General features: G+C 31.9%; 1 non-coding gene and 1 pseudogene across 1 annotated transcript; one reads left to right on the forward strand and one right to left on the reverse strand.

The window, feature by feature from the left end:
* The first annotated feature begins 9,123 nt into the window (after positions 1-9,123).
* Positions 9,124-9,195, forward strand: Trnac-gca. The gene has a single exon. It is a non-coding gene; the product is annotated as a tRNA-Cys (tRNA).
* Positions 9,196-11,460: 2,265 nt separating this feature from the next.
* LOC119609161 lies at positions 11,461-12,664 on the reverse strand (annotated as a pseudogene).
* Between the last annotated feature and the right edge of the window lie 5,229 nt (positions 12,665-17,893).

The following is a 17,893-nucleotide window of genomic DNA, read 5'->3' on the forward strand; positions in this document are numbered from 1 at the left end:
AACGGGGGAATAAAAAAAGTTAAATAAATATGCGAAAAAATCACCCAAAAAATTATTAGATAAGACAAGGGCTTTGTTTGCGTTTTAGCTAAATTGATACAAATTTATATAGTCTTTGCTTTAAACAATTAAAAAAAGATATAACATTTAATAAAAATAGAATTCTTTTTAAATTGTAAAAAACATTATTTTAAAAAATTCTACGAAATTTTAATAAATATATCACTTAAAAAGATCATAATAATTATGAAGGGTAATTTTTATTTTATTTTATAATAATATAGTCTGCAATTCATATGGCGTGTTTCTAGGTGAAAACCATTAAATTAACTAAGATGCGGAGTTGTGTGTAAGAAATCGGACTTACGAACACAAGACATCGGTTCGTATTATGTTTTTGCTTTACACCAAAAAACTTGTTAACTCCCAATTTATAAGTACTTATTTAAGTAATAATCTGTAAGCGAGACAGGTCTTCAAAATCATCACTCTGAGTTAAAAAGCAATAGTGAGTAAGTAGCGCATATTAGCTTTTTAACTCATTTCATTTTAATGTAAGTTTTTGCTGGGTTGTAATAATACTCTTACATGTGATGAATAGCTTACATCCTGTGAGTCATATTTACTTTATTTAATTGTTGTTAAAATAATAAACTTATAAACTTTGTCATAAATATTCTAGATATTTCAATTTATTATTGATATTTTTTGAAAATTTCGATATTTATTTATTGAGTTCTAGTTCTGTTCGCCTTCTGTTCTATTTCTGTTCTAGTTCTGTTCTGTTCTAGTTCTGTTCTAGTTCTGTTCTAGTTCTGTTCTAGTTCTGTTCTAGTTCTGTTCTAGTTCTGTTCTAGTTCTGTTCTAGTTCTGTTCTAGTTCTGTTCTAGTTCTGTTCTAGTTCTGTTCTAGTTCTGTTCTAGTTCTGTTCTAGTTCTGTTCTAGTTCTGTTCTAGTTCTGTTCTAGTTCTGTTCTAGTTCTGTTCTAGTTCTGTTCTAGTTCTGTTCTAGTTTTGTTCTAGTTCTGTTCTAGTTCTGTTCTAGTTCTGTTCTAGTTCTGTTCCAATTCTGTTCTAGTTCTGTTCTAGTTCAGTTCTAGTTCAGTTCTAGTTCAGTTCTAGTTCAGTTCTAGTTCAGTTCTAGTTCAGTTCTAGTTCAGTTCTAGTTCAGTTCTAGTTCAGTTCTAGTTCAGTTCTAGTTCAGTTTCTAGTTCAGTTCTAGTTCAGTTCTAGTTCAGTTCTAGTTCAGTTCTAGTTCAGTTCTAGTTCAGTTCTAGTTCAGTTCTAGTTCAGTTCTAGTTCATTTCTAGTTCAGTTCTAGTTCACTTCTAGTTCAGTTCTAGTTCACTTCTAGTTCAGTTCTAGTTCAGTTCTAGTTCAGTTCTAGTTCAGTTCTAGTTCAGTTCTAGTTCAGTTCTAGTTCAGTTCTAGTTCAGTTCTAGTTCAGTTCTAGTTCAGTTCTAGTTCAGTTCTAGTTCAGTTCTAGTTCAGTTCTAGTTCAGTTCTAGTTCAGTTCTAGTTCAGTTCTAGTTCAGTTCTAGTTCAGTTCTAGTTCGGTTCTAGTTCAGTTCTAGTTCAGTCAGTTCTAGTTCAGTTTCTAGTTCAGTTCTAGTTCAGTTCTAGTTCAGTTCTAGTTCAGTTCTAGTTCAGTTCTAGTTCAGCTCTAGTTCAGTTCTAGTTCAGTTCTAGTTCAGTTCTAGTTCAGTTCTAGTATCTAGTTCAGTTCTAGTTCAGTTCTAGTTCAGTTCTAGTTCAGTTCTAGTTCAGTTCTAGTTCAGTTCTAGTTCAGTTCTAGTTCAGTTCTAGTTCAGTTCTAGTTCAGTTCTAGTTCAGTTCTAGTTCAGTTCTAGTTCAGTTCTAGTTCAGTTCTAGTTCAGTCTAGTTCAGTTCTAGTTCTTAGTTCAGTTCTAGTTCAGTTCTAGTTCAGTTCTAGTTCAGTTCTAGTTCAGTTCTAGTTCAGTTTCTAGTTCAGTTCTAGTTCAGTTCTAGTTCAGTTCTAGTTCAGTTCTAGTTCAGTTCTAGTTCAGTTCTAGTTCAGTTTCTAGTTCAGTTCTAGTTCAGTTCTAGTTCAGTTCTAGTTCAGTTCTAGTTCAGTTCTAGTTCAGTTCTATTCAGTTCTAGTTCAGTTCTAGTTCAGTTCTAGTTCAGTTCTAGTTCAGTTCTAGTTCATTCTTTTCTAGTTCAGTTCAGTTCAGTTCTAGTTCGGTTCTAGTTCAGTTCTAGTTCATTCTAGTTCAGTTCTAGTTCAGTTCTAGTTCAGTTCTAGTTCAGTTCTAGTTCAGTTCTAGTTCAGTTCTAGTTCAGTTCTAGTTCAGTTCTAGTTCAGTTCTAGTTCAGTTCTAGTTCAGTTCTAGTTCAGTTCTAGTTCAGTTCTAGTTCAGTTCTAGTTCAGTTCTAGTTCAGTTCTAGTTCAGTCTAGTTCAGTTCTAGTTCAGTTCTTTCAGTTCTAGTTCAGTTCTAGTCAGTTCTAGTTCAGTTTAGTTCAGTTCTAGTTCAGTTCAGTTCTTAGTTCAGTTCTAGTTCAGTTCTAGTTCAGTTCTAGTTCAGTTCTAGTTCAGTTCTAGTTCAGTTCTAGTTCAGTTCTAGTCAGTTCTAGTTTTCAGTTCTAGTTCAGTTCTAGTTCGTCTAGTTCAGTTCTTGTTTAGTTCTAGTTTAGTTCTGGTTCAGTTCTGGTTATTTTTTTAGAAAACTAACAAAACGTTTTCTAAAAATGTCATACATTAAAACTTTGAACATGGACCAGATTTCTAAAAGGCAACTTTTCTGTTAAAGAAATGGTGATTGTAAAATTTTCGATATAAAATTGTGATTAAGTGTATTAATGCAAAATTTATTTTTTAACTACTTATAATAATTGACAGTTGATAAGCATCATTTAATGTTTATAACATTTAGATGGATGGGTATTATGGTAACTTAAATTATCTCATGTTATTAATTCACAAGTCAATGTTTTTTTTTGTTCTTGTAGCTTTGTTATGAAATGCGAGTAGTCAGGTGTTAAAAAGGTGTTTAGCAAACAGTTTTGTCTAACTTTTTTTTATGATAAGAAATATCGAGATTGTAAAATATATTTTATTTTAGTCATATGCATACAAAGTTTAATAGAATATTATATTTTGCTTAGATATTTCTGGTATTATTGTTATTATCAAAATCTGTAATGATATTTAAAATTTAATATCGATACTAGTCCAATCGATGTTGATTGAAATAGTTAGTCTCTTATGTCTTAAAACTGCAGGGTATAATTAAAATAGCAAAAATTTGTCAATTTAAATTTATTTGTGCTCTATCTGCAATTGATAAGAATACTTTGTATAAAGTTTGGATTAGAAGCAGTCTAAAGTTTTTCGATATATCCCTAATATAGTTGTTGTTGCAACAGTTCAACTGTGGCTGGTAGTTCTTTCATAGGAAAAAAAAACTTTCGGATGATATAGCTGTCGCTGAGTTGAAAATCTTTGGCCAAGTATGACTCGGGTCGTTCCGGAGCGAAGTTCCAATTGGCTTAGGACGCCCTAACATGTATAGTGTACTTGTCCTTATTTATACTGCTACTGAAATCAGCCACTTGAAATCAGCCACTTAATTAAGTAATTGAGAACAATTATTGTTTGCATTAAATAAATATTAGCCATATTTATTCTTATTACTTATCGTGTTTTATTATTGACATAGGCCAATCACATTATATTGAACCGATATAAAACTAAAGGCCATAATTACATAGAATTCATACATAAGTAAATAGATTCGTTCGCAATAGATATTTATACGAACGAACCTGTTGAAAGAGATAGATTTAAAACTTGTCATTTTCCACTTTTAGATCAGAACTCCGATATTGCCAAGCCAGATTATCTATTATAGTATAAAAATTATTTTGTTATTACTTTTTAGCAACAAATGTGAACTCTTTTTTCATAATAATATTCTTATCTGCTGTTCACAGCTGGAACAATTTAAAATTGCAATAATTTCACAGAAATTGCAGTTAAAATATTAAGAATATGGTGTTGAAAATATCCATTGCTTTAATGATAAGATTACAAGTCAATTATTAAATGCCGTGGGATATTGGAAATTATTTTAGCCAAGAAAATTATTAATTTATACCTATTGGTCATAATGAAGACATGAATCACTTTCCTTAATTGAATACCATAAGCGAAGTTAGTTCACCTAGTTCTGTTCTAGTTCTGTTCTAGTTCTGTTCTAGTTCTGTTCTAGTTCTGTTCTAGTTCTGTTCTAGTTCTGTTCTAGTTCTGTTCTAGTTCTGTTCTAGTTCTGTTCTAGTTCTGTTCTAGTTTGTTCTAGTTCTGTTCTAGTTCTGTTCTAGTTCTGTTCTAGTTCTGTTCTAGTTCTGTTCTAGTTCTGTTCTAGTTCTGTTCTAGTTCGTTCTAGCTCTGTTCTAGTTCTGTTCTAGTTATGTTCTAGTCTGTTCTAGTTCTGTCTAGTCTGTTCTAGTTCTGTTAGTTCTGTTCTAGTTCTGTTCTAGTTCTGTTCTAGTTGTTCTAGTTCTGTTCTAGTTCTGTTCTAGTTCTGTTCTAGTTCTGTTCTAGTTTCTAGTTAGTTCTGTTCTAGTTCTGTTCTAGTTCTGTTCTAGTTCTGTTCTAGTTCTGTTCTAGTTCTGTTCTAGTTCTGTTCTAGTTCTGTTCTAGTTCCTGTTCTAGTTCTGTTCTAGTTCTGTTCTAGTTCTGTTCTAGTTCTGTTCTAGTTCTGGTTCTAGGTTCTGTTCTAGTTCTGTTCTAGTTCTGTTCTAGTCGTTCTAGTTCTGTTCTAGTTCTGTTCTAGTTCTGTTCTAGTTCTGTTCTAGTTCTGTTCTAGTTCTGTTCTAGTTCTGTTCTAGTTCTGTTCTAGTTCTGTTCTAGTTCTGTTCTAGTTCTGTTCTAGTTCTGTTCTTGTTCTGTTTCTTGTTCTGTTCTAGTTCTGTTCTAGTTCTGTTCTAGTTCTGTTCTAGTTCTGTTCTAGTTTCTGTTCTAGTTCTGTTCTAGTTCTGTTCTAGTTCTGTTTCTAGTTCTGTTCTAGTTCTGTTCTAGTTCTGTTCCTAGTTCTGTTCTAGTTCTGCTCTAGTTCCTGTTCTAGTTCTGTTCTAGTTCTGTTCTAGTTCTGTTCTAGTTCTGTTCTAGTTCTGTTCTAGTTCTGTTCTAGTTCTGTTCTAGTTCTAGTTCTGTTCTAGTTCTGTTCTAGTTCTGTTCTAGTTCTGTTCTAGTTCTGTTCTAGTTCTGTTCTAGTTCTGTTCTAGTTCTGTTCTAGTTCTGTTCTAGTTCTGTTCTAGTTCTGTTCTAGTTCTGTTCTAGTTCTGTTCCAGTTCTTTTCTAGTTTTTTCTAGTTCTGTTCTAGTATTGTTCTAATTATTATAAGTCTATCTATTACAGCTTTGTTCATGCCTACTTTGTGAAAACTCTCTTCTTTTAATAGGCCATTAAAAAACCCCAGACAAACTTTTAAAACATTACTATAAATAAAACACCTCAACCTAGTTGAAAAATGTTATCAGGGAATTATAATTTCGAAATGTTTTCTGAGAAGTGATCTAGAAAAAGACAATTTAAAACCAATGGACTACAGCTACAGTCGTATGTAGCATTGGCCAGTTATTATCTTTAAATTAAAAAAGTTTCTTTTTTTTAATTTTTTTTCCAAACTAAGTGGCCAAAGTGTCAGTCAAGAGTGAGAAGAAATATTCATTCATAATGTATGTATTATAAGTATTTACTTATATATGTTTATTTGTTTTTTATTTATATTTGTATGCGTTAATGAATCAGAATCGTTAAAAGAACAATAAACGTTGTTCGAAGTTGCAAATTCCTTGAGTATTAGAAATGTGTGCGTGTTCGCCCGGATTTTAATTTGTTATAATTAAAATTGTGGACCAAAAAATCAAAAATGTATATTTCATATCCCTCTTATATTTGCAAAATATATATAATTGATTGCAAAATATTATCAATCATATTTTTATACATTGTAGTTATGGTCATATAATAAACAATAAGAACTTTATCTTGCAAGGTGTGGGTTCCAATAAGGAAGTACGCAATAAAATAACATTAAATTTTTATATTACGTTCTTATCTGAAAAAGTCAACTTGATCCTCAAAATCAACCCGATATATTGTTTTCAATATGTATATATTCTAGGAATTCGATTGGGAAAATTTCTATATATTACAGTTTATCTTTGAGCTATAAAAAGTTTTTTATTTGTATCACATTCTAGGTATATTGGATGATAGCGGCATTAGGTGCAGTCAATTCAATGTCAATTCAGTAAATAATAACATTTTTATATCTTGTGTTAATAGCTTTAAATTATGACTATAATCTTCTAAAAAGTAGTCTTCAAGTACCTACGCATTATTTTTGCTAAGTCTACATTCGCCCCATTAAAAGTAACTGTACTTAAGAAAGTAAGAAATGTATCCACTGGAATTGTATTGGAATTGAACTAGAACAGAACTAGAACAGAACTAGAACAGAACTAGAACAGAAATAGAACAGAACTAGAACAGAACTAGAACAGAACTAGAACAGAACTAGAACAGAACTAGAACAGAACTAGAACAGAACTAGAACAGAACTAGAACAGAACTAGAACAGAACTAGAACAGAACTAGAACAGAACTAGAACAGAACTAGAACAGAACTAGAACAAACAGAACTAGAACAGAACTAGAACAGAACTAGAACAGAACAGAACTAGAACAGAACTAGAACAGAACTAGAACAGAACTAGAACAGAACTAGAACAGAACTAGAACAGAACTAGAACAGAACTAGAACAGAACTAGAACAGAACTAGAACAGAACTAGAACATAACTAGAACAGAACTAGAACAGAACTAGAACAGAACTAGAACAGAACTAGAACAGAACTAGAACAGAACTAGAACAGAACTAGAACAAAACTAGAACAGAACTAGAACAGAACTAGAACAGAACTAGAACAGAACTAGAACAGAACTAGAACAAACTAGAACAGAACTAGAACAGAACTAGAACAGAACTAGAACAGAACTAGAACAGAACTAGAACAGAACTAGAACAGAACTAGAACAGAACTAGAACAGAACTAGAACAAAACTAGAACAAAACTAGAACAAACTAGAACAGAACTAGAACAGAACTAGAACAGAACTAGAACAGAACTAGAACAGAACTAGAACAGAACTAGAACAGAACTAGAACAGAACTAGAACAGAACTAGAACAGAACTAGAACAGAACTAGAACAGCACTAGAACAGAACTAGAACAGAACTAGAACAAACTAGAACAGAACTAGAACAGAACTAGAACAGAACTAGAACAGAACTAGAACAGAACTAGAACAGAACTAGAACAGAACTAGAACAGAACTAGAACAGAACTAGAACAGAACTAGAACAGAACTAGAACAGAACTAGAACTAGAACAGAACAGAACTAGAACAGAACTAGAACAGAACTAGAACAGAACTAGAACAGAACTAGAACAGAACTAGAACAGAACTAGAACAGAACTAGAACAGAACTAGAACAGAACTAGAACAGAACTAGAACAGAACTAGAAAAACAGAACTAGAACAGAACTAGAACAGAACTAGAACAGAACTAGAACAGACTAGAACAGAACTAGAACAGAACTAGAACAGAACTAGAACAGAACTAGAACAGAACTAGAACAGAACTAGAACAGAACTAGAACAGAACTAGAACAGAAGTAGAACAGAACTAGAACAGAACTAGAACAGAACTAGAACAGAACTAGAACAAAACTAGAACAGAACTAGAACAGAACTAGAACAGAACTAGAACAGAACTAGAACAGAACTAGAACAGAACTAGAACAGAACTAGAACAGAACTAGAACAGAACTAGAACAGAACTAGAACAGAACTAGAACAGAACTAGAACAGAACTAGAACAGAACTAGAACAGAACTAAACAGAACTAGAACAGAACTAGAACAGAACTTGAGCAGAACATAACTAGAATATACCAAATACTAGATCAGAACTGAAATTGCATTCGATCGTAACATGAACATATATCCAATTTTGTTAACCTTGAATTTTACTTTGTTTATTTCTAGCCCTTTGTTCATTAATTTGTTTACTCTAAATGACTGTTTTGTAAAGCAAAGGCTTGGTTAAAGTAGTAAAAACATAGAAATATTTATAACCAAATCAATAAATAATGCATTGTTTTCAATGTTATAATGTCATATTTTATCAATGTCTATTTCTGATGAGCGCCCTTTTTTACACAATTGTCTTATCATAAGAGACAAAAAACCAAATAAAAACAAATATACATAAATATGTTAACAATTCTATTACAGAATGTTGCAATACTCATAATTATAGTGATAAACAAAAATATTTACTAATATTCAAACTCTTCTGGTTGTTTACTCCATAACAGACTTTCTTATCTGTGCATTTAATTGTATATCGATCAATGGCGTTTTTATTGAAAACAAAAATAAAATAATATTTTTGTTTTCAATAAAAATCAATCCATAAAGTATGCTTTCATTTTTTGTAAAATATTTTGTATTTTCTTTATCAAGTGTAGTAATAGGCATACACACATACATACATATGTATGTAGACATCTACATATTGATAAAATAAATTTGCAAAAATAATTGAAAATAGAACTGGGGCGTATGAATATGGTTTATTTTCCATGTCAATACTCATACGTTAATGGGTTCGTTTTGTTTGTGGACATTCATGTAAGTGTGTTTAGTTGCGTATGATTGATTTTTTTTTTGCGTTTTGAAACATTGTGTATAATAATCCCTTAATTTACGCAGTTGGTGTTTATGAAAAATAGAAGGTCATTATAAAGATTTTTTATTTTTCTATTTTACAAAATTACATAACACCAAATAAATATTTCATTTTAAAACTGGATGCCGATATCACTCGCAGGACAACACAAATTGTAATTTAAATAAACAAATTTTTAAGCTATGTAAATCTAGGGACAACTGTATTATTTCATACTCATGCTTATTTGTTTGTGGTTCTGTACTATAATAATTCTTTATATGAATATTAGTTTGTATATGTGTGGTAGTAATTCACACATTTATTCGTTTTGAATTTTTTGCTGGGTTCTTATAAGTGGGGATATAGCTCAGTGGTAGAGCATTCGACTGCAGATCGAGAGGTCCCCGGTTCAAACCCGGGTGTCCCCTTGGATTATTTTTTTTTATTTTTAAAATTTTTTAATGTTTTTCTTTAATTTGTTGAAGTAAATTTTCATCATAATTAATGTTTAAAGCATATTTTAACTGAAATTAGATGTCAGATAAATACAAGTAAAATATATATGATTTTGGAAGATAATGTTAGAGTGCAGTTCCGCTTCTAGTTTAGCTAAAGGTTTGTTTCAGTTCAGCTCTAAATCGGTGCTAGTTCAGTTCTTGTTCAGTTGTAGTTTAGTTGTAGTTAAGTTGTAGTTAAGTTGTAGTTTAGTTGTAGATCATTTGTAGTTCAGTTCTAGTTCAGTTCCAGTTCTAGTTCAGTTCTAGTTCAGTTCTAGTTCTAGTTCAGTTCTAGTTCAGTTCTAGTTCAGTTCTAGTTCAGTTCTAGTTCAGTTCTAGTTCAGTTCTAGTTCAGTTCTAGTTCAGTTCTAGTTCAGTTCTAGTTCAGTTCTAGTTCAGTTCTAGTTCAGTTCTAGTTCAGTTCTAGTTCAGTTCTAGTTCAGTTCTAGTTCAGTTCTAGTTCAGTTCTAGTTCAGTTCTAGTTCAGTTCTAGTTCAGTTCTAGTTCAGTTCTAGTTCAGTTCTAGTTCAGTTCTAGTTCAGTTCTAGTTCAGTTCTAGTTCAGTTCTAGTTCAGTTCTAGTTCAGTTCTAGTTCAGTTCTAGTTCAGTTCTAGTTCAGTTCTAGTTCAGTTCTAGTTCAGTTCTAGTTCAGTTCTAGTTCAGTTCTAGTTCAGTTCTAGTTCAGTTCTAGTTCAGTTCTAGTTCAGTTCTAGTTCAGTTCTAGTTCAGTTCTAGTTCAGTTCTAGTTCAGTTCTAGTTCAGTTCTAGTTCAGTTCTAGTTCAGTTCTAGTTCAGTTCTAGTTCAGTTCTAGTTCAGTTCTAGTTCAGTTCTAGTTCAGTTCTAGTTCAGTTCTAGTTCAGTTCTAGTTCAGTTCTAGTTCAGTTCTAGTTCAGTTCTAGTTCAGTTCTAGTTCAGTTCTAGTTCAGTTCTAGTTCAGTTCTAGTTCAGTTCTAGTTCAGTTCTAGTTCAGTTCTAGTTCAGTTCTAGTTCAGTTCTAGTTCAGTTCTAGTTCAGTTCTAGTTCAGTTCTAGTTCAGTTCTAGTTCAGTTCTAGTTTCTAGTTCAGTTCTAGTTCAGTTCTAGTTCAGTTCTAGTTCAGTTCTAGTTCAGTTTAGTTCAGTTCTAGTTCAGTTCTAGTTCAGTTCTAGTTCAGTTCTAGTTCAGTTCTAGTTCAGTTCTAGTTCAGTTCTAGTTCAGTTCTAGTTCAGTTCTAGTTCAGTTCTAGTTCAGTTCTAGTTCAGTTCTAGTTCAGTTCTAGTTCAGTTCTAGTTCAGTTCTAGTTCAGTTCTAGTTCAGTTCTAGTTCAGTTCTAGTTCAGTTCTAGTTCAGTTCTAGTTCAGTTCTAGTTCAGTTCTAGTTCAGTTCTAGTTCAGTTCTAGTTCAGTTCTAGTTCAGTTCTAGTTCAGTTCTAGTTCAGTTCTAGTTCAGTTCTAGTTCAGTTCTAGTTCAGTTCTAGTTCAGTTCTAGTTCAGTTCTAGTTCAGTTCTAGTTCAGTTCTAGTTCAGTTCTAGTTCAGTTCTAGTTCAGTTCTAGTTCAGTTCTAGTTCAGTTCTAGTTCAGTTCTAGTTCAGTTCTAGTTCAGTTCTAGTTCAGTTCTAGTTCAGTTCTAGTTCAGTTCTAGTTCAGTTCTAGTTCAGTTCTAGTTCAGTTCTAGTTCAGTTCTAGTTCAGTTCTAGTTCAGTTCTAGTTCAGTTCTAGTTCAGTTCTAGTTCAGTTCTAGTTCAGTTCTAGTTCAGTTCTAGTTCAGTTCTAGTTCAGTTCTAGTTCAGTCTAGTTCAGTTCTAGTTCAGTTCTAGTTCAGTTCTAGTTCAGTTCTAGTTCAGTTCTAGTTCAGTTCTAGTTCAGTTCTAGTTCAGTTCTAGTTCAGTTCTAGTTCAGTTCTAGTTCAGTTCTAGTTCAGTTCTAGTTCAGTTCTAGTTCAGTTCTAGTTCAGTTCTAGTTCAGTTCTAGTTCAGTTCTAGTTCAGTTCTAGTTCAGTTCTAGTTCTGTTCTAGTTCAGTTCTAGTTCAGTTCTAGTTCAGTTCTAGTTCAGTTCTAGTTCAGTTCTAGTTCAGTTCAATTCTTGTACAATTCTACTTCAGCTCTAGCTCCAGTTCAGTTCAATTCTGGTCCTGTCTTAAATTTTTCTTAAATTTGCAAAGTTCAAGAATAAAATTTTATTTTTTAGTAAATTTTCTAAAACATTTATTTTTACACATTTTCAAAGATGCAATAAAATTTATACTTAGATTAATGATAAACTTATGAAATAGAACTAAATGTAACTATAATAAAAAAAAACAATTTTTAAGTAAAAAATAAAATAATTCGAATAGTTTTGTTTGTATAATGGCTTCATACATAATTTTGTCTCGTTTGTTTGTTTAAATGGAAGGATTTCATAACAAATAACAATAAATACTTCTGATTTTTTTGGTGAAATAAAATATTTTTGGTTTTGGGATCATACCTTTTTTAAATAAGTAGGTTTTTAATACAAATTTTGTTCATTAAAATTTAATATGGTTATGGAAAGCCAAAAAACGAGCTGGTATTTAATTTGTTTGCTAAAAATCCGTTTAAATACTTGTAATAAAGCTTTGATATTTAAAGCCCTTTAAGTACATGTTTGAAAACTCATCTAAAGATTTCCTGTTATTCTGCTTAATGAATAAAACGGAATTGATTACTTCCGGCTTATAAACACCGCCACTACAGCAACAATTAAAGCGGTTGTTGAAACATTGAGAGCAGAGCTTCCATTACATTTGGTGCGAGAACAGGGATAACATTTATTAATTTGTTCATTAGGATGCTGGGCTTCCCATTGACCACAGACGGATTCCATGGTGTGAACACGAGAACAGCCACGATTGACCACCGTGGTGCCATTTACTGAAAGAATAACACAATATATTAGAGATTTGTGTGTTTTTAATTAAATGGTTAACTCACCTGTTGTGGCATGGACTTTATAACAATGATAGGTTACATCACTGACTGATCTCAATTGACGTACTCTAAACTCGGCTGATGGTTTATAGGCTTTAGTGGTGGCATGTTCAACTTCAACGCTTTCAAATTCATCTCCTTGTCGAGTTTTGTTCATGTGTGCCAAACTATGATTGTTCAAACTTTCTACATCATCTAGGGGCTTAATAGGTGCCTGGATTGGGTGGTGTTGGTATACCTGTGGTAGTCATAGGTGGTCCAACTGTTAGGCGGTTGTTGGTGGTTGCGCCTCTGTAGAAGTTGTAGGGTCCATGTGAAGTTCCACAATTCTTCTTCGGATGTAGATTCTGTTGTTAATTCTGTGGTAGTTTCAGTTGTCAATTCAGTAGGTCGTTTCAGTTGTTGTAGTTGTTGGTGTTGTTGGCTCTTCTGTTGTTACAGTTGTGGGGGTTGTATCTTCTTTGTTGAGGCGTCACTGTCTTCTGTTATACCTGGGGATGTCTTTGGCATTTCTGTCGTCGTCTGTACGGATGAATTCTGTTGATCCGCCAGTATTAAAATAATCTTCATTACATTCAACTTGTGGTGTTTCTACGGTGACTTGGGCACAATTTCACAGACATAACACATCAGCTGGCCATGGCATACTGAAAAGATGAGAAAATATTTTGGAATAAATATTATATAAAATGTTTGTATAGGTAATTTTAGGTTAAGTTTAAAATTCTAGTTCAGTTCTAGATCAGTTCTAGTTCAGTTCTAGTTCAGTTCTAGTTCAGTTCTAGTTCAGTTCTAGTTCAGTTCTAGTTCAGTTCTAGTTCAGTTCTAGTCAGTTCTAGTTCAGTCTAGTTCAGTTTCTAGTTCAGTTCTAGTCAGTTCTAGTTCAGTTCTGTTCAGTTCTGTTCAGTTCTAGTTCATTTCTAGTTCAGTTCTAGTTCAGTTCTAGTTCAGTTCTAGTTCAGTTCTAGTTCAGTTCTAGTTCAGTTCTAGTTCAGTTCTAGTTCAGTTCTAGTTCAGTTCTAGTTCAGTTCTAGTTCAGTTCTAGTTCAGTTCTAGTTCAGTTCTAGTTCAGTTCTAGTTCAGTTCTAGTTCAGTTCTAGTTCAGTTCTAGTTCAGTTCTAGTTCAGTTCTAGTTCAGTTCTAGTTCAGTTCTAGTTCAGTTCTAGTTCAGTTCTAGTTCAGTTCTAGTTCAGTTCTAGTTCAGTTCTAGTTCAGTTCTAGTTCAGTTCTAGTTCAGTTCTAGTTCAGTTCTAGTTCAGTTCTAGTTCAGTTCTAGTTCAGTTCTAGTTCAGTTCTAGTTCAGTTCTAGTTCAGTTCTAGTTCAGTTCTAGTTCAGTTCTAGTTCAGTTCTAGTTCAGTTCTAGTTCAGTTCTAGTTCAGTTCTAGTTCAGTTCTAGTTCAGTTCTAGTTCAGTTCTAGTTCAGTTCTAGTTCAGTTCTAGTTCAGTTCTAGTTCAGTTCTAGTTCAGTTCTAGTTCAGTTCTAGTTCAGTTCTAGTTCAGTTCTAGTTCAGTTCTAGTTCAGTTCTAGTTCAGTTCTAGTTCAGTTCTAGTTCAGTTCTAGTTCAGTTCTAGTTCAGTTCTAGTTCAGTTCTAGTTCAGTTCTAGTTCAGTTCTAGTTCAGTTCCAGTTCAGTTCTAGTTCAGTTCTAGTTCAGTTCTAGTTCAGTTCTAGTTCTAGTTCAGTTCTAGTTCAGTTCTAGTTCAGTTCTAGTTCAGTTCTAGTTCAGTTCTAGTTCAGTTCTAGTTCAGTTCTAGTTCAGTTCTAGTTCAGTTCTAGTTCAGTTCTAGTTCAGTTCTAGTTCAGTTCTAGTTCAGTTCTAGTTCAGTTCTAGTTCAGTTCTAGTTCAGTTCTAGTTCAGTTCTAGTTCAGTTCTAGTTCAGTTCTAGTTCAGTTCTAGTTCAGTTATAGTTCAGTTATAGTTCAGTTCTAGTTCAGTTCTAGTTCAGTTCTAGTTAAGTTCTAGTTCAGTTCTAGTTCAGCACTAGTTAGCACTAAAGTTTACTATAATATCTTATCAATGTTATTGACCTCCGTAAATGAGTTTTTTTTTATACAAAAAAATATGATTTAATGGTAATATTGACAGTAATTTCCAGTAGCAAATATTACTGATAAGATTCATAATTGCTTTACGATTGTAATAATCGCAGTAACTCCTATAATCGTTGTACTGCGTTTACTGACTCTTAATACCAACAGAGACATTACGCACACTTAACAATGAATATTTGAATAAATATTTAATTGAATTAAACAATAAATGTATTATTCATTAAACTAATTTAAAGGTGGGATTTTTCTTTGTTAAGCTCTTAAATAAAACTTTTTTTATGTTTTAAATAAATAAAGACCTGTTTTTCGCAGTAATGCAAATTTGTTTATAATTCATTTTATATTTATTTGACTCTTGATAATTAACTGTCTTTAATAAATGTATCTTATAAGGTGTTATTCTTTTTTTATTATCTATATAATTACTTCTATCGTAGTATGTAGTATGTAAACAATAAAAGCGAAAAGTTATAAAACAAAAATAAAAATATAACTGGAAAAAATCCCACATAATATTAAATAAATGCTAATCTGTAGATATACTATATAGTAGTACTGACTTCTAATAATAAAATATTAATAATTAATATTCAAAATATTGTGTTAAGAAATATTAATTTACATGTTACAGGAGTTAGACAAAACAGTAAAAAAAAAAAAACTAAAAAACCCAGAATTATTAAAATAAAACGCCATTTGTTTTGTAAGTTTTAACCCATTAGGAACTGCAGTGACTTAATCAATGCTGCAAGTATTTTAAAAAAATACAAATACAAAATTAATATAATTAATGATAAGCCGATTATATCAAATGATCGATTCTCTAGGTTTAGATGATAATGTGGAATCCTGCTAGTGAGCTGTCACTTTGACAGTAGATTATTTTCGTTCAAATCGGTTCTATTGTTTTCCTTAGTGACGACATTTTAGTTCTGAATATTGAAGATGTAACAAAGGAAAAATGTTTATATTATAAACTCTATATGAAAATGGATTTTATTAAATTATTTGTAATTTAAATAGACAGTTGCTGCTAATTTAAAAACTACGTGGGATTTAAATTTTAAATAAAAACAGAAAAACCAGTTAGGATTATACAATAAACAACAAATAAACTTAAAGAAATTATATATTTTTCTAAAAAAATTTTTTATATGTATTCTAAAACGTGCTGCTGAATGCGCACAAGAAAACCTGTAAATTTGAATTAAAACTTAATTGCAATGATGTTTATATTATATTTTTCAAAAAATTCATCACTTCAGGAGAGTGCAGAAGCAATTGAATGATGTTCACGTTTTTTTTTTTCGTGAAAAAAAATAACTAAACATTTGCTTTACAAATGCTTTGTGCATTTAGACATAATTGAAAATATGTATTAAAAAAATTGGCTAAATAACATATTTTTCATACGATTGCGAGTATTATAGATTAAATTTAATCATATGAAGAATGTCAATTTCATTTAAGTAAATAATCAAACTGATTGTCACATTTAGTTAAAATTGTATGTATTTTGTTGGCAGCAGGTATTTGATATTTTGTTATACTATATGATGACGTTTTATAAGAGAATTAAGATTATAGTTAGTTGTGTCTAGGGTTTAGAGTTCGGGAATTCCCGGCAATTATGAATTTCCCAATCAATATACATGCATGCGTTTATGTTGTTTTAATTGAATTGAGTCTTAGTCTAGCATATGTTCTAGGTTGTGTTCTAGTTCTAGTTTCTGTTCTAGTTCTGTTCTAGTTCTGTTCTAGTTCTGTTCAGTTATGTTCTAGTTCTGTTCTAGTTCCGGTTGCTGTTCTGTTCTAGTTCTGTTTCTAGTTCTGTTCTAGTTCTGTTCTAGTTTCTGTTCTGTTCTAGTTCTAGTTCTGTTTCTGTTCAGTTCTGTTTCTAGTTTCTAGTTCTTCTGTTCTAGTTCTGTTCTAGTTCTGTTCTAGTTCTGTTCTAGTTTCTGTTCTAGTTCTGTTCTAGTTCTGTTTCTAGTTCTGTTCTAGTTCTGTTCTAGTTCTGTTCTAGTTCTTCTAGTTCTGTTCTAGTTCTGTTCTAGTTCTGTTCTAGTTCTGTTCTAGTTCTGTTCTAGTTCTGTTCTAGTTCTGTTCTAGTTCTGTTCTAGTTCTGTTCTAGTTCTGTTCTAGTTCTGTTCTAGTTCTGTTCTAGTTCTGTTCTAGTTCTGTTTCTAGTTCTGTTCTAGTTCTTGTTCTGTTTCAGTTCTGTTCTAGTTCTGTTCTAGTTTCTGTTCTAGTTCTGTTCTAGTTCTGTTCGTTCTGTTCTAGTTCTGTTCTAGTTTCTGTTTCTAGTTCTGTTCTAGTTCTGTTTAGTTCTGTTCTAGTTCTGTTCTAGTTCTGTTCTAGTTCTGTTCTAGTTCTGTTCTAGTTCTGTTCTAGTTCTGTTCTAGTTCTGTTCTAGTTCTGTTCTAGTTCTGTTCTAGTTCTGTTCTAGTTCTGTTCTAGTTCTGTTCCAGTTCTGTTCTAGTTCTGTTCTAGTTCTGTTCTAGTTCTGTTCTGTTCTAGTTCTGTTCTAGTTCTGTTCTAGTTCTGTTCTAGTTCTGTTCTAGTTCTGTTCCAGTTCTGTTCTAGTTCTGTTCTAGTTCTGTTCTAGTTCTGTTCTGGTTCTAGTTCTGTTCTAGTTCTGTTCTAGTTCTGTTCTAGTTCTGTTCTAGTTCTGTTCTAGTTCTGTTCTATTTCTGTCTAGTTCTGTTCTAGTTCTGTTCTAGTTCTGTTCTAGTTCTGTTCTAGTTCTGTTCTAGTTCTGTTCTAGTTCTGTTCTAGTTCTGTTCTAGTTCTGTTCTAGTTCTGTTCTAGTTCTGTTTCTAGTTCTGTTCTAGTTCTGTTCTAGTTCTGATCTAGTTCTTGTTCTAGTTCTGTTTTAGTTCTGTTCTAGTTCTGTTCTAGTTTCTGTTCTAGTTCTGTTCTAGTACTTTTTTTGTCCTATTCCGTTCTGTTCTAGTTCTAATTCTCATTCTAGTTCTGTTTTAGTTCTCTTCAAATTTGTAGGGTATTTGAACATTCCACCTTAACTGCATTTCTTAAACCATGTCGTAGCCGCAATTGGACTTTATCAGGGGTGACATGAATGAATTTACATTTTTGTTCTTTGAACACATGAATGATAAAATTCCCTACAATTTTAAATATTTTGATTGATTTGATTTTATTCATTAATTATTTCTTTATTAATTAATATTTTTTTTTGCTCTTCAAGCAACAAATAAATAGTTTTAAAAGTTAAGTCACTCATTCCCATAGAGTTTGGGGATTTAAATTAAGCAGACCTTTGCATTTTGGCGGCACATGAGGAAGTTTCCGCTGGTGGCTTAAGTTGCAGAAGTAAGTGGTAATAGAAAACTTTATGAAATTTAAAAAAACGTTCTGAATTGTTCTCTGATGATTAAACTGAATGTGAATAAATTTTTGTTTGTTTATTTTTTTTTTGTTGAAGATATAAATTTTCTTTTATGATATTTTTTATATAAATTCAAGGCCAATTTTTGTCTGTCATGTAGTTTTTTTTTTTAAAGTTACATATTCATTTATAGTTTTTTTTTTTCACAATCACATTCAAATTGAGAACGTGTTGTGTGGAATACGATTTACATGAGTAAAAGAAAAAAATTAAATTATACAAGTCAACAAAAAAGT

This window comes from Lucilia sericata, unplaced genomic scaffold, assembly GCF_015586225.1.
Source record: "Lucilia sericata isolate MDLA Ls3-8-SP2 unplaced genomic scaffold, ASM1558622v1 Contig000946F_arrow, whole genome shotgun sequence".
In the NCBI taxonomy this organism is placed as follows: Eukaryota; Metazoa; Arthropoda; class Insecta; order Diptera; family Calliphoridae; genus Lucilia; species Lucilia sericata.